Here is a 14,879-nt window from a genome sequence, read left to right on the forward strand (position 1 = left end):
CCCATGGACGGAGGAGCCTGGTAGGCTGCAGTCCATGGGGGTCACGAAGAGTTGGACACCACTGAGCGAGTTCACTTTCACTTTTCACTTTCACACATTGGAGAAGGAAATGGCAACCCCCTCCAGTGTTCTTGCCTGGAGAATCCCAGGGACGGGGGAGCCTGGTGGGCTGCCATCTATGGGGTCACACAGGGTCGGACACGACTGAAGTGACTTAGCAGCAGCAGCATAGAGCTTCTTTTAGTGGCTTCCCTGGTCATCCAGTGGTTAAGAATCGCCTTGCAATGCAGTTTGATACCTGGTCCAGGAAGATCCCACGTGCCATGGGGCAACTAAGCTCATGCATCACAACTACTGAGCCCTCACTCTAGAAACCACAAACGGCAACTACCGAGGCCCTGCGTTTCAGCTACTGAAGCCCACACAGCCTAGAGCCTGTGCCCTACGACAAGAGAAGCCATTGCAGTAAGAAGCTGAGACAGCGCAACCAGAGCGGTTCCTGCTTCCTGCAGCTAGAGAAAGCCTGCATGCCGCAACAATAACTCAGAACAGCCAAACAGTACCAACTGAAATGTTAAAAAAGAAGAAAAAGTTTCTTTTAGAAAGAGTACTATGAATGGCGGGGATTATCATTTTGTATCTCTTTGTGGTAGCAGTTAATAGTGATGTTTTTCTCTGCTATCAGCTCTTGTAATGACTATGAAGTAATGGAATGATTGAGTAAATCATTATCTTTGTTTTCTTTTGCCTTTTGATGAAAACTCTGAATATGTACATTATTTTTGCTACCTTTAAGTTTCTGTCATCATCTCCTCCCTTTCTCAGTTCATCATCTTAAGTGATCATTTACTTATTTGAAGCTGAATATATTTGTCCAGGTTATCTTACTTGGTTTTTTCATGTCATGATAAAAAAGTTCATCTGTGGTCTAATAATATCTGAAGAAAGCCTAGTTACATTCAATGAATATTTTTTTGAAATTGTTGGAAAGAGTTTTAAGAGTCAAATATTATAGGAAAAGTTCTGTTTCTAAGGAAATGTCCTTATGCTAGAAGAACTTGACATTCATACACAATGAATTTGAATACAGTGATTACTTCTAGGAGAAACAATAGGGAGATGATAACTTACGAAATTTATCACTAGAGACACAGATAATCAGTATGAAGTCTGACATTTTGAAAAAACTGTGTCCTATATTTCTAGAGTTTACTCCTTTATTAAAGGATGTTTTGGATAAAAAAAATAGTGAGAGATGATAAAAAGGTTATGGTATAAAATAAGTTCAGTTCAGTCGCTCAGTCATGTCTAACTCTTTGCGATCCCATGGACTGCAGCACACCAGGCCTCCCTGTCCTTCACCAATTCCCAGAATGTACCCAAACTCATGTTCACTGAGTCAGTGATGCCATCCAACCATCTCATCCTCTGTCGTCCCCTTCTCCTCTGCCTTCAATCTTTCCCAACATCAGGGCCTTTTTCAGTGAGTCAGCTCTTCACATCAGGTGGCCAAAGTACTGGAGTTTCAGCTTCAGCATCAGTCCTTCCAGTGAACACTCAGGACTGATCTCCCTTAGGATGGACTGGTTGGATCTCCTTGCAGTCCAAGGGACTCTCAAGAATCTTCTCCAATACCACCATTCAAAAGCATCAGTTCTTCGGTGCTCAGCTTTCTTTATAGTCCAATTCTCACATAAATACATGACCACTGGAAAAACCATAGTTTTGACTAGATGGACCTTTGTTGACAAAATAATGTCTTTGCTTTTTAATATGCTGTCTAGGTTGGTCATAACTTTCTTTCCAAAGAGTAAGCATCTTATAATTTCAAGGCTGCTGTCATCATCTGCAGTGATTTTGGAGCCCAGAAAAATAAAGTCTGCCACTGTTTCCCCACCTATTTGCCATGAAGTGATGGGACTGGATGCCATGATAGTTTTCTGAATGTTGAGCTTTAAGCCAACTTTTTCATTCTCCTCTTTCACTTTCATTAAGAGGCTCTTGAGTTCTTCTTCACTTTCTGCCATAAGGATGGTGTCATCTGCATATCTGAGGTTATTGATATTTCTCCCAGCAATCTTGATTCCAGCTTGTGTTTCTTCCAGCCCAGTGTTTCTCATGATGTACTCTGCATATAAGTTAAATAAGCAGGGTGACAATATACAGCCTTGACGTACTCCTTTTCCTATTTGGAACCAGTCTGTTGTTCCAGGTCCAGTTCTAACTGTTGCTTCCTGACCTGCACACAGGTTTCTCAAGAGGCAGGTTAGGTGGTCTGGTATTCCCATCTCTTTCAGAATTTTCCACTGTTTATTGTGATCCACACAGTCAAAGGCTTTGGCATAGTTGATAAAGTAGAAATAGATGTTTTTCTGGAACTCTCTTGCTTTTACAATGATCCAGGGGATGTTGGCAATTTGATCTCTGGCTCCTCTGCCTTTTCTAAAACCAGCTTGAACATCTGGAAGTTCATGGTTCATGTATTGTTGAGGCCTGGCTTGGAGAATTAAAAGTATGAAATAAAAATATTGCTAAAAATTGATTAGTTTAAAAAATCAATTTTAAAATGATTATATTAACTCAATGTGTTAATGAGTAGGTCGTTGGCACAGTTTTACATAGATTAAAACAGAAGAATAGCAGAGTAAAAGGGAAGGGTCATGGGTTTAGAATTCAACAAAATTTGGGTTAAATTGTGGCTTTGCTTCTTCTCATAGCACCATGAATAATGTTTTGTAATTATAAGAACTCTCAGATAATAGAGCCTGAATTTGTTCTCCTCATCCATATAAAATGGGAATAATAATAATAATTTCCTTAAAAAGTTATTTTACAAGTGGGAGATAATAAATACATTTAAAAGGTAATAGCAGAATACTTGATGTCAACTAATAGGTGCTGTCACTATTACTAAAAACCAGTGGATAAGTGTTTTTTACTGAGGTATAGTCAATGTACAATATTATACATACCATAGTGATTCACAATTTTAAAGGTTATATTCTATTTATAAGCTATAAAAAATATTGGCTATGTTCCCTGTGTTATAGAATGTATCCTTTTGTAAATGGGTAGGCATGGTTTTGAATATTAACTTTTCTGTTAATTTCTCTAATTTCCCTTCTCAGATGCATGTGTTCATCAATGGAGATTATCAGTTGTATTATAAATATGGGTTCTTACCAAAATTATGTTAATGAGAAGACAGTACAGTAATTTTGATAGTAGAAAGGATCTTTTCTATTGATTTTCAATATAATCTAATTGTTAGCATAGTGTCAAGCAGTTTTAAGATATGAAAATATTGGTTAATGATGATAATGTGTGTTAAAAAGTCAGAGAAGAGAAACACCATTGCCTTGTTTTGATCATGTAAGTTTGAACATATTGCTTTTCCCAGCATATGCAGGCTGACGTTCTGTTTTTGCTTTGGACACTAAAAAGCAAGTTATACACAACCTGCTTCTTTCATTCACATAATCTGCCTGGTCCTTGTTCTAATGTTTATTTTAATTCCCTGTAACACATGCACACTTGTAATGATCATAATGACCATATGTTTTCTGTAAAAAGAATAATTACTTTTAGATCTGAAATCTCTGAAATGTACATAAATAAAATTGCTTATTTCCTAACCTTCTACAATAACTTAACCACATCCAGACCACTTGGTTGCTCAGTGGAGGCCACTGGTGTTCTGTGGAAATAACTTTGAGAAGCACTGGCTTATAGGTTAAAGTTTTAAGTACTTAGCTTTGCATTAAAGGCCAAATATCATCTGGTCGCGGATTTTCTTTGCACCTTGACTCATACAAAACCTACTTCTCCCCCAAACCTTTTTTAAACCATAAAGTAAGACTTACAATGGTCAGAATTTGCAAGCTCACTCATCAATCCATTTGCCCAAGCATTTCTTTGTCCAATTGTTTTGTTAACTCCTTTGTTAATCTGGCAAAATGATTTTGGCTTCTATATTTGCCTTCTTGATTTGTCTGTGAACCTAAAGAGCAGGAACATTTTTGCTTTACATTTTATGTCCAATGTTTTCATAGTTCATGGAACAAATTAAACATCAGGTAATTAAAAATACCACGGACAGAGGAGCCTGGCAGGCTACAGTCTGTGCAGTCGCAAGAGTCCAACACACTTAGTGATTAAACAGCAGCAGCAGTGATCCAAACCATGCTTAATGAATGAATGAATGAATGATGTTGCAGTGATCAAACTTGAATCAAATCTAAACCTACAAATTACATCAAAACCCAATCAATAACTGTGGTTCTTTATAGAAAAGATAATTCATGTTCTGAGTAGTTATTCTCAGAAGATAAACTAAGAGATAATGATATTAGAGGATGTATGGGCTTGACCATTATTCCAAGATAACTCTCACATTGGAGGACTTTCTTTTCACATCACTTCACCGTAAGGGCCAATATATTGCAAGAAATTCTGCAGAAATGTCTGGATGTTCTAATATTTTCTCTAATGTTGGAGCTTTGGAATTATTGAAGTTATTGAAATTTTTAGACTGCAGTTGTACTTCTTTGAAACAATTTTTAGCTCTTTGGGCATGTGTTTGATTTTATTATAGCTTCACTCTCAAAAGCAACACCAGAATGTCTTGTTTACAGGGTTCAATTCTTAAAAGATGTTCCATAAAAAGTCATGGTGCTTTTAGTAGTGCTTAAACATCAAAGCACAAATTATCTATACTGAAAAACTTTAATAAACATTGTGTCTTTGAGCAGCAACGTCACAATTAGATTTTGGTTTAGTTTTTTCAAAAATAAAACTGGGCTTTTCTCTGTTAGGTAACAATTCATTGATAATCCGTAACACCTTGGCAATAGTATAAATGATTTCCAGTGACTGCCAATAGTTGTTAAAAGAATGCATTTACACGCTTTTGATTCTTTAGATTGTGAAATTAAATAACTATTGCCTTTTTATACAACTTATTTTGAAATGGGAGGTAAATGAAGAAATCTAGTTTCATTACTGCTTATCTGGTTAAGTTCTCTTTTTTTTCTTCTTCTTTCTTTACCAAGAAAACACATGAGCTATGGGTAAAACAGGCAACAATCAATAATAACGACAGAAATATGCCTCCCATGTGGGTAATAGTTTTGGGGTCTAGAAAGCAGTTGATATGCTTAGTCCTACGGCTTTCTCTTCCAGCCTTTCATTTCCTTCCCCCGGTTGCTTACCAGCACTCGGAAAATCTCATTGCCCCTGCAGCTTTTCATCTTCAATATCAGGGGATAGGTCCTAAGCTGCCCTTCTTTTCTGATGATATTTGTATCCAAGGGAAAAAAGCTTTAGGATGAAGGTCTTTTGCTACCAAGGCATCTTTTGAATTGGAAGCAAATTAGTTACCCTTCCAAATGTCATCACAAAGACTGCTATGGGATGGCAGCCTACAGTAGCAGTCATACTCTGCCTTCGATAACCAAAGCAATGTCCAGCGGGGAGGCAGTTAATTTGGGCCTTGGTGATACTGATGGCAAAATTAACCTTTCAGGGAGAGCTGTTACTATAGAAATTGAAGATAGATGCTAGATTTGGTATAGGAATTTCTCTCAGTGAAAACAGCTGGAGTTAGAGTTGGGCAAAAGCTTTAAAAATTACTTCATTACAATACATCATAGAAGTAAGTGAATTAAGCCAAGTGTGCACTTCAATATTATGCAATTTTTGAATGAAAGCTAGGAGAAATAAACGTATGTTCACGTGTCACAATTATGAACAATAGAGAAGACTAAATCTACTTGCACCATCGGTAAATGGCTACATTGCCCAATCTCATTAAGAATGGATGTGCAGCAAGGGTTGCTCTGAGAAATGATTCTCTGTGTAAGGCACCAGTTAGTCTGGAGAGCACAGTTTAAAAGCTAATAAGAACTGTTCTGACACTGTGACTTTGTATCATCACCCAGTCACAAGTTACATTTTACCAGAGATAAATATCAAAAGAATTTGTTTAAGCTGGCATTAAACCATGTTTATCTCACTTATCTCTTCAAATTATGCCAAGATCAAATAAGCTGAGTGAAATATTACTGAACATGAACTAAATTAAGGTATAACAAGTCAGATCATATTTCTCCAAACATGTAACCCATTATTGAATTGTTAGATACAGTGTACTCCTCTTAAAAGAAATCCATTCTTCAAAATCTATGCTAAAAAGAACACTTAACAGTAACTAACACACGCTAATGAGAGTGGCTCTAAAGGGAAAAAAACTGACCCAGGAGTTTCCCAATATTTAAAGTCATATAATTTTAAAATGTTTAAAATAGAAACTTGACCTAGCAACTCCATTATTCATTATCTTTTTGGTTTACATTTCAATTACACTTGGAAACAAACACATCACCATAGAGTGAATTCACATATGTAGTTATTAATGGGAAAGGAGGAAAGACTAGCGTCCATGGTATTTTTCTAAAAAGAAATACAAAAGAAATCCAAACTGTCACTAAACTATCTAGAGACAACCATTTTTAATACATCCATGAGTCTCAGCACATTTTCAAGGAATCCTTGGTTTTTAAGGGAAAGAATTTATGAAACTTTAACCTAATAACCCAGGTCTATAAAAATTTTTATTTTTTTTCTGTTTCTTCTTTAACACACAGAAAACTTCCTTCAATAGAAACACAGACAGATCCAGATGATTAAGTTTTCATTTATGGCCTTTAAGATGTGAAAGAAAGTTCTAACACGAACTCGGTTCAGGGTAGAGAGATTCTGTCTTATCCTGACAGGAAGGAAATGGCTGCTTGGTCTCTGCCTTCCCTGGTGAGGAGCAGAGAGCATGTGTGTGGAAGTTCTGTGGGTTTGTAAGATGCTATATAAAGGTTACTTGTTAAAAATCCAGGCAATTCAAAGAGTGTATTTACCTTTCTTCTAACTCTCCTCCCCATGAGGTTTTCCCCTGTTTCTTCTGCCTTGTCCCCAAATGAATTAAAGAACCTTACAAAGATGCCTGATGCTAAAGAATTGCAATTTCTTAACCTGGTACATGTAGAAGAGCCTTTGATTGAACAAAATGCAGCAACATGGATGTTTGTCAAGCTCCGTTCTAGTATTCTCCATGGGTCCTCAATCCAGTTGAAGTATAATCTACAATAATAATCATGAAACAAATGACTCCTTCATTCATTCAGAAAGCCTTTCTTCAGGATTACTGGGTGTAAGACTCTTTTCTAGAGTCAGAGGAATCAGCATGGATCAAATGGAAGCAAACAAACAAAAATCTCTGCTATCATGGAGCTTGGATTTCATTGCTTAGGTACTTAGCTTTATATCTTTTAGGAAGCGTTCATTCTGTCTTGGATAAAAATTTTCAGTTTATCTTAGGTGGCCTGTCATTTCTCTGTTTCCGCCCCTGAGATGAGATCCTGGTGTAAACATAGAGGATATATCCTTATCTGACCTCATGAAAAAGGTGAAGAAACAACGTATTTTTCTTTTTTTTATTTATTGACTTCTAGTCTCAGATGTGATGTCCCTTGTCTACTTAGTGAAACAGTGAGAAAGACAAGTCAGCAGGCAGTTACACTAATGCCCTGTAATGCAACTGCCTGCGGTGATAGAAATATGATGGACATGACCACCGCATGTGCGCAAGTCAGGGGCATTCTTCACGTAGACCGTAATGTGAGGCGTGCCCCTTAGAGTTGAACAGTGCACAACCTGTGCGCCCATCTGTGACAGCCCTTGGACACCCATCTAAGAACAGCACAGAGGAGGGTTATGATATAATTCAGACTAGGGAATGGAAAGAAGCAATATATAGGGTGGGCAGAAGCTAACTAGATAAACACGGAGAATGAGTAAATAGCATCACATGAATAAAGTCCTAGATGCCAGAGAAAACATATCTAAAGAAGAAATGAAAAGAAGTTCTTAAGCTGGGATGCTGAGTAGAAGAGGAAGCCACAGGGAAAAAATATGGGGAGGCAAAAGAGACAACCATTATGTTAGAAAGAACCCTGTAACTATATTGAGAAGTTTGACCTTTATCCTAAGGACGAGTAGGTACCACGGCAAGATTTTAAGCTGGGGACATACCAAGGGCAGGCTTGCATATTAGAAGCGAGGCACTCAGAAGTTGCAGTTAGGTTTGCTTTTTAGTTGCTACGTGGGGGGATAGGTGAGTAGTTAGGAGGCTGTGATAATAATCTGGCCTGAAGACAAGGAGGCCTGGGCATGGTTCCACTTTTAGAATGGTGAGAAAAGGAAAGCTGAAATAAGTATATGACAAGTGGGATTGAGAGTCATTTTGTAATTGGATGTGGGTTCTGGGAAATGGGGCAGAGCTGGGGATTGTGTTCAGCGAGTAATCTGCTAGATGGCTGAGCCATTCTCTGAGATAGGAACCTGAGGCAGACAAGGAGCAAGGGCGGTGAGGAAAAATGAGTTCTGTCTTTCACTTGTTAAGTTCTAGGTGCATGGCAGGCACCCAGGTGGAAATGTCTTGGGAACTAGAGCAACGCATAGCTCTGATATCCAAAGGTGCATTCTGGGACAGGGAGATAGATTGGGGCAAAGGGGGTGCATTTACAGATATTAACTAAAACCATGATATGGGAAGAATTTCAAGGGAAGAAGTTTCCTGTCTTTTGAATTATTGTAAAAGCTTGATAAAAGCTATCCAGGAACACAAATATACAAGACGTATATTGTGTATAGAGTGTTATGGAGTTTTGGAACTGGGAGAAATTGGTGGTAATTTCAATCTACCCACCTTTATAATATCCACATATGACTGTAAGCAACATAGCATTGAATTGTGGGTTGTAGACATTTTACTCTCACTTGTTTTTTTCATTAATTTTATCATTTTTGGTCATATGGAACAACTTTGTTTGTTTAACTTCTTTTTCATATTCCGTGTGAAAATAAGATACCATTCATCCAGTCTCTTGTTGATTGATTATTTCTAATATATCATTTGTGATATATTTCTAATATATCATTAGGAAGCCACAATGAGCATGCCTATGTATGATTCCTTGTGCACATACGCAGGAGTTTATCCAAGGGATATACTAAGAAGTTGTCAAATCAAGGTGGTTGAATGCTTTGAACTAATTACACATATCCAAATTGTTCTCCTTGGGTTTTTTTTACCAACTTCACCACCAATCAACATTTATTCCACATTTCCTTCAATACTTGGCATTATTAGGCTTAAATTTTTGCCAGTCTAATGAATATGAAATGTTTTGCTGTTAACTGATTTGATTTGAACATCTGTTTCATTTCTGAGCATGAGCACTTTTTATTTGTTTATTGGTAACTTGGATAACAGTCTCTCAATTTTGGGGGTATTTTTCTTATTGATTGATATAAACTACATATTATAAATACACAATGTATAATAATCATTGATTCCTTATATAAAAGCAAGTGCATCTTTCCCTTCTGTGCTATCTTTTGTATTTGTTTATGATAGCTTTGGGGTCCCCTGGTGGCTCAGATGGTAAAGAATCCACCTGCAATGCAAGAGACCTGGGTCTGATCCCTGGGTCAGGAAGATCCCCTGGAGACGGGAATGGCTACCCACTCCAGTATTCCTGCCTGGAGACCTCCATGGACAGAGGAGCCCTGTGGGCTATAGTCCATGGGGTCGTAAAAGGTCAAACACAACTGAGGACTAACACACACACATACGCACACGATAGCTTTGGGGCTTCCCTGGTGATTTCGTGGTAAAGAATCCACCTGCCAATGCAGGAGATTCAGGTTCAATCCCTGGGTCAGGAAGATCACCTGGAGAAGGAAATTGCAACCTATTCTAGTATTCTTGCCTAAGAAATCCCACAGACAGAGGACCCTAGAGTCCATGAGGTCATGAAAGAGTTGGACATGACTTAGCATCTAAATAGCAATGATAGCTTTGGTAAAGTAAATCCATCTTTTCTTTTACATTACTGTTTTTCTTTAGTCCTTTTTGAACTAAATCTTTTTGATACTATAAGATCATAAATATATTCTTTTAAATTGTCTTCCAAGCATTATTAAAATTTTCTTTTAAGTTTCAGTCTTTATTTAGACCATCTGGAATTTCTTTGTGTGGAAGAGTAGGGTTTTTTCCATAATAAGGGCAACATTTTAATCAATATTTTAATAATCTAGTCAATTATGGAAGAATCCATCCTTTCTCAACTGATCTATAATACCATTTCTGTCATATTGCAAAGTTCTATATACGCAGGGTTCTCCATTATATTTCATTATTATTTTTGTCTATCCCTCTGTCAATACCATACTTAATTACTATAGATTTATAATAAGTCTTGACACTGGATATAGAGCTTATTGATACAGATTCTTCCCTCTCTTCCAAAATATATTGGTTATTCTTGGCCTTTGGTTCATTCATGTCACTGTGTCATCACCTCATCAAATTTCATGAAATTCCTCTTGAGGAGTACATTGAATTTACAGATAAATGTGGGTAGGGCTATATTATTTTTAATTAAAAAACATTTTGAAGAAAAACACATTTGGAAAATTAAAAGTGTTCTCAAATTTCTATTTACCTTTGCCCCAGTGGCACAGTAGCCAACAGATGCTGAACAAATGTCCCTTAATTAACTAACTGACCAACTGAATAAAGGAGTGAATGTAAGTTTCTTTGTGATCTTGTTAGTTGTGAAGATAAATTACATCTATAATAAATGACTAATAGGGAATAAGGATAGCTTATTTCCTTGGTTCCTTAATCTGTTATGATAGACTCCTATTATTTCTACTGACAGTGACAAGAAAATTTTATAAGAAGTTTTGTCATTTCCTTCTAAAAAAGCCTTTGACATGGAGGCCATGAATCTTAGAAATAACTTGCATATTCATCCATGCAACATCTTTTATTTAATGCCTACTGCTCAGTTCCAGGGGCTGTTTTAGATACTGGAAATAGAGCTATGAGCAATGACAAAACCTCTGCTTCCATGGGGCTTGCATTCTAGAGGGGTAGAGACTAAAAACTTAATAAATAATTCCGTTCCATTGTGTGCGAATTGTACTATGTGTATGAAAAGGATTATGGTATGGGAAAAAATTAAGCTGGGGAGAGCGGGGATTGAGGCAATTGTAATTTTATGTCAGATGGTACAGAGAAGCCCATGAGTCGAAGATAATGACTTGAAGGAGATCTGGGGAAAGAGTGTCTCGGGTGGGGGGAGCCAGCAACGTGGAAGTCAGAGGCAGGACCTGTCTAGCGTGTCTGAAGTATAACAAGGACCGCAGTCTCACTAATGGGGAGCGACTGGGGGGAGGAATGGCAGGAAAGGGAAGATCTCAGACGTAGCATAGGGCCCCACAGGCCATGGTAAGTGTTTGGGCTTTCAGCTCCTGGTTGTGTCAACTTCCCTTCTAGTAAAAGTTGTTTTGGCCAGATTGCTCTTCTTTTAAAGGAGTTTTCATAGTTTTTGTCCATCTGTTTTTTCCAAAAAACTTTGCTTACCATCTCTGAGAATTTTGAAAAGCTTTGTATCATCATAAATGTCTTTAAGCTGACTTCTAAACTTTTTCATAATTGTTTTAAATGGTTGCCAAGGGTATGACTTCTGGTATATTGTAAATATTTAAAATCAACTGTTGCTTTACTATTTCCAATGTAATGGTCTCCTAATGTCTTAACAACTTGTGATGTAGTCATAATATCATCCCTTTAAATGATAAGTGAACTTGCTGTTTAACTGTTGAAAACTTTACATTTCATTACATGAAAACTTTACATATCCTTGGCAGAATTTTTTGTGTGTCTGTAATAGAAAGCTATGCTTTAAAGGATTTTATTGACCATCTCAGCATATTTTGCTACACTGAAAATATACATGTAGGGGCTTCTCTGGTGATCCAGTGGCTAACACTCCATACTCCCAATGCAGGGAGCCCAGGTTCAATCCAAGGTCAGGGAAATAGATCCCACATGCTGCAATTAAAGACCCTTCATGCCTCAGTGTAGACAGAAAATCCCATGTGATGCAACTAAGACCCGACACAGCCAAATATTAATAAATAGATAAATATTTTAAAAGACACGAGAAAAAAATATGTCTGTCTGTATATGCAAATTTCCATTTAAGGTTTTGTTATTATCTTTAGTAGTAGCAGTAGCATTTCCTGTGACCATAATGCCCTAAATGTTAAAATATATTTTCAGGATTAAATTACATTTATGATAGCAAAATCATATAATTAATCATAACAACACAATAATGGGAAATAAGTTTTGACAGGGTAATATTCAGCATAAAGTATAATTTTATTGCAAATGATTTTAAGATGTGAGCTGCTTCTTAAACTGAAATAAGTTCAGCATCAATTTTATTCCTAGTTTTCCTTTTCAATTTTGTTTGAGGGAGAAGGTAAGTGCTGAAAAAAAATTAATATAAAAAAATATAAATTATAATTAAAAAAAATATAAATTAAGTGCATGAGGACAGAAGGATTTTTGTTAGAGTGGTATTCCTCAATCCTCTGAACGCCTTCAAAATTATACACTAAAATCAGAGTAGTACGTCATAAACATTTCTAATAATCTGTCAGTGGCAATTTATTTGGTTCCTCCATCTTTGTTGAGATCAAATCATTGGTAACAACTTACATTGTAAAAGAATTTTTTAAACTGTGTCTGGAGTAATCCACTCTCTCAATACCAACACCAATATATTAAAATATTCCTTTGTATGTTGGAGATGTTTTTTCCTTGGGGCAATGCCCCCTAGTAAGATTCAAGATGGATGACAAGGGTGATTATAAGAAAAGCAATTCAGTGGGAGGACAGTTATGAAAGAGGAAAGGGGAAAGGACAACCCTCTTATACTTCAGCAATGTTCTCAGGAAGATCAAATTTAGGTAGCTTATTCCAGAAGGGGAAGAAATTTTGCCATAAAGTGGTAGAAAAACAGTGTGGAAAAGTAACACATGAGTAAGGGATGTGATTGGTATCATTTATTTTCAGTGTAAATACTGGTATTTCATTCTATAAATACAAACCTGGTAAACTGATATTTCCTGCTAACCAAACATTCTAATAAATCTTACTGGAAGCTATGCTGCTGATGTAACATTATTTTCAATCTCGAAGCCAAATGGACACTGTTTCAGACTTTTTTTATTAGAAAGGACTCCATACTTTACTTCAAATATTCAATTTATTTTAAAATATTTACGCTTAATGCAATTGTGAAAGTAGAAAAAATTCTCCTAGACCAAGTATATTTACCATGCTTAAGAAATCAAATATAGGAGAAAACAAGATGCTTTACTAGGAAAAACAATATTGAAATATTATCCTAATAGACTGAAACAGAAATGGATTTGTACCTCAAACATAGACAATCCTTTAGTCTCTAGTTCTTTCTTAGTTTGAATAAAATACCCCAGCCAATGTGGAAGCCTGAAACCATCTTGATAGCTCCATCTGATAAGGCATTATATAAAATTCTTAAAGCCATATTTCAATAAGCAAACTGAAATCACATCCCTTACTCTGTTTATTTAGTATCAATAAGAAAAAATAACCCCTATATCCAGTAAGCCTTCACTCCTTGTGCTGAAGGTTTGCTGGATCAGTTCCCTCACTAGTCCTTTTCCGCACCCTCAGCCCAGTGTGATCAGCATCTGTTCCTTCCTGCCTCAGTGGTATCACTGTTTGCAGTGATGTGTTAGCTGATTGGCGTATGTCTGCAAATTACTATGAACTTCCTGACTCCACTCTGCTCTGAAGGAAAAAAATGTGAGGTTGCATGTTTGTGCATACGGGCTGGAGGGGAGTGTTAGAGAATCTACTTTCAGAATATTATGAGTAAATAACAAGTTTCTGTTCCTTACAAATATCCGTGAAGTGGAACTATAAGGATCTTTCAAAACCAGATACCCATTATTTTGAAAGCTCTACACAAAGCTAAACCAACCTCTGTGAACTTGATTGTGAAATGTGTGAATGGATATGGGACGGGGGCGGGGGGGGGGGGGGGGGCGCAGAAATCCAGGCTGATGAGAAAGTGCATGTTCCCTTATTCGTAAGAATCATTTACCAGGATTCCTCCCCTGTCTTTCTCTACCAACTTGTCTCTTCTTCTGGAAGAATCACCAGAACACATTCCCCAGGAATTCCAAAGTTCTCTTGAAATATCCTGAAACATATTATTTCTGAGATTTACATAGTCATTTTCTTTTGAAAGTCATTAAATATAAAATACATTTAGATTGAACAACTCCATTTTGAAGTTACTTAAAGAATGATAATTTTAAAGTTTTTAAAAAATTCTAACTAACTATTGGCTTACTCTAAGCAGAATGTTGTCATAAAATATATCATAATAGCTCCATAATGAATGCTTTTGGAATAAAATCCAGACTCCTTAAGTTGGCTTAGCAGACCTTTCAGGTATGAATTTTGACTACCTCTCTAGTACAACTTTCCAGATACACCCAGATTTTTTTTCAGTTCTTCATCCTTGCCAAAATGCTTCCCAAATCAGGACATTATTCCTCCCTTATCTAGGAAAACTGGTCCACCACTTCTTCACTCAAACCCACCCTCTTTTAAGTCCTTGCTCAAATGCTGGCACAGCCTTGGAGAACTCTCTTGAACATTTCTTTGGAGGGAGACTCCCAACCACTCTCTATCTAGGCACTATTTCCTGACAACCTGAAGAGATTCACTGATTTGCTTATATATTTTTCTCTTTGGGGGCAAGAACCTCATCTGTCTTGCTCACCCCTGGATGCTCAGCTTGTAGAACTATTCTTGACCCAAGGTGTGTGATGAAAAATATTGGTGCCTAAAATATAAAATGATAAGACCAAAGATAGAGAAGAATAGTTGGTGCAAATGATAAAAATTT

This window comes from Dama dama, chromosome 19, assembly GCF_033118175.1.
Source record: "Dama dama isolate Ldn47 chromosome 19, ASM3311817v1, whole genome shotgun sequence".
Taxonomy (NCBI): domain Eukaryota; kingdom Metazoa; phylum Chordata; class Mammalia; order Artiodactyla; family Cervidae; genus Dama; species Dama dama.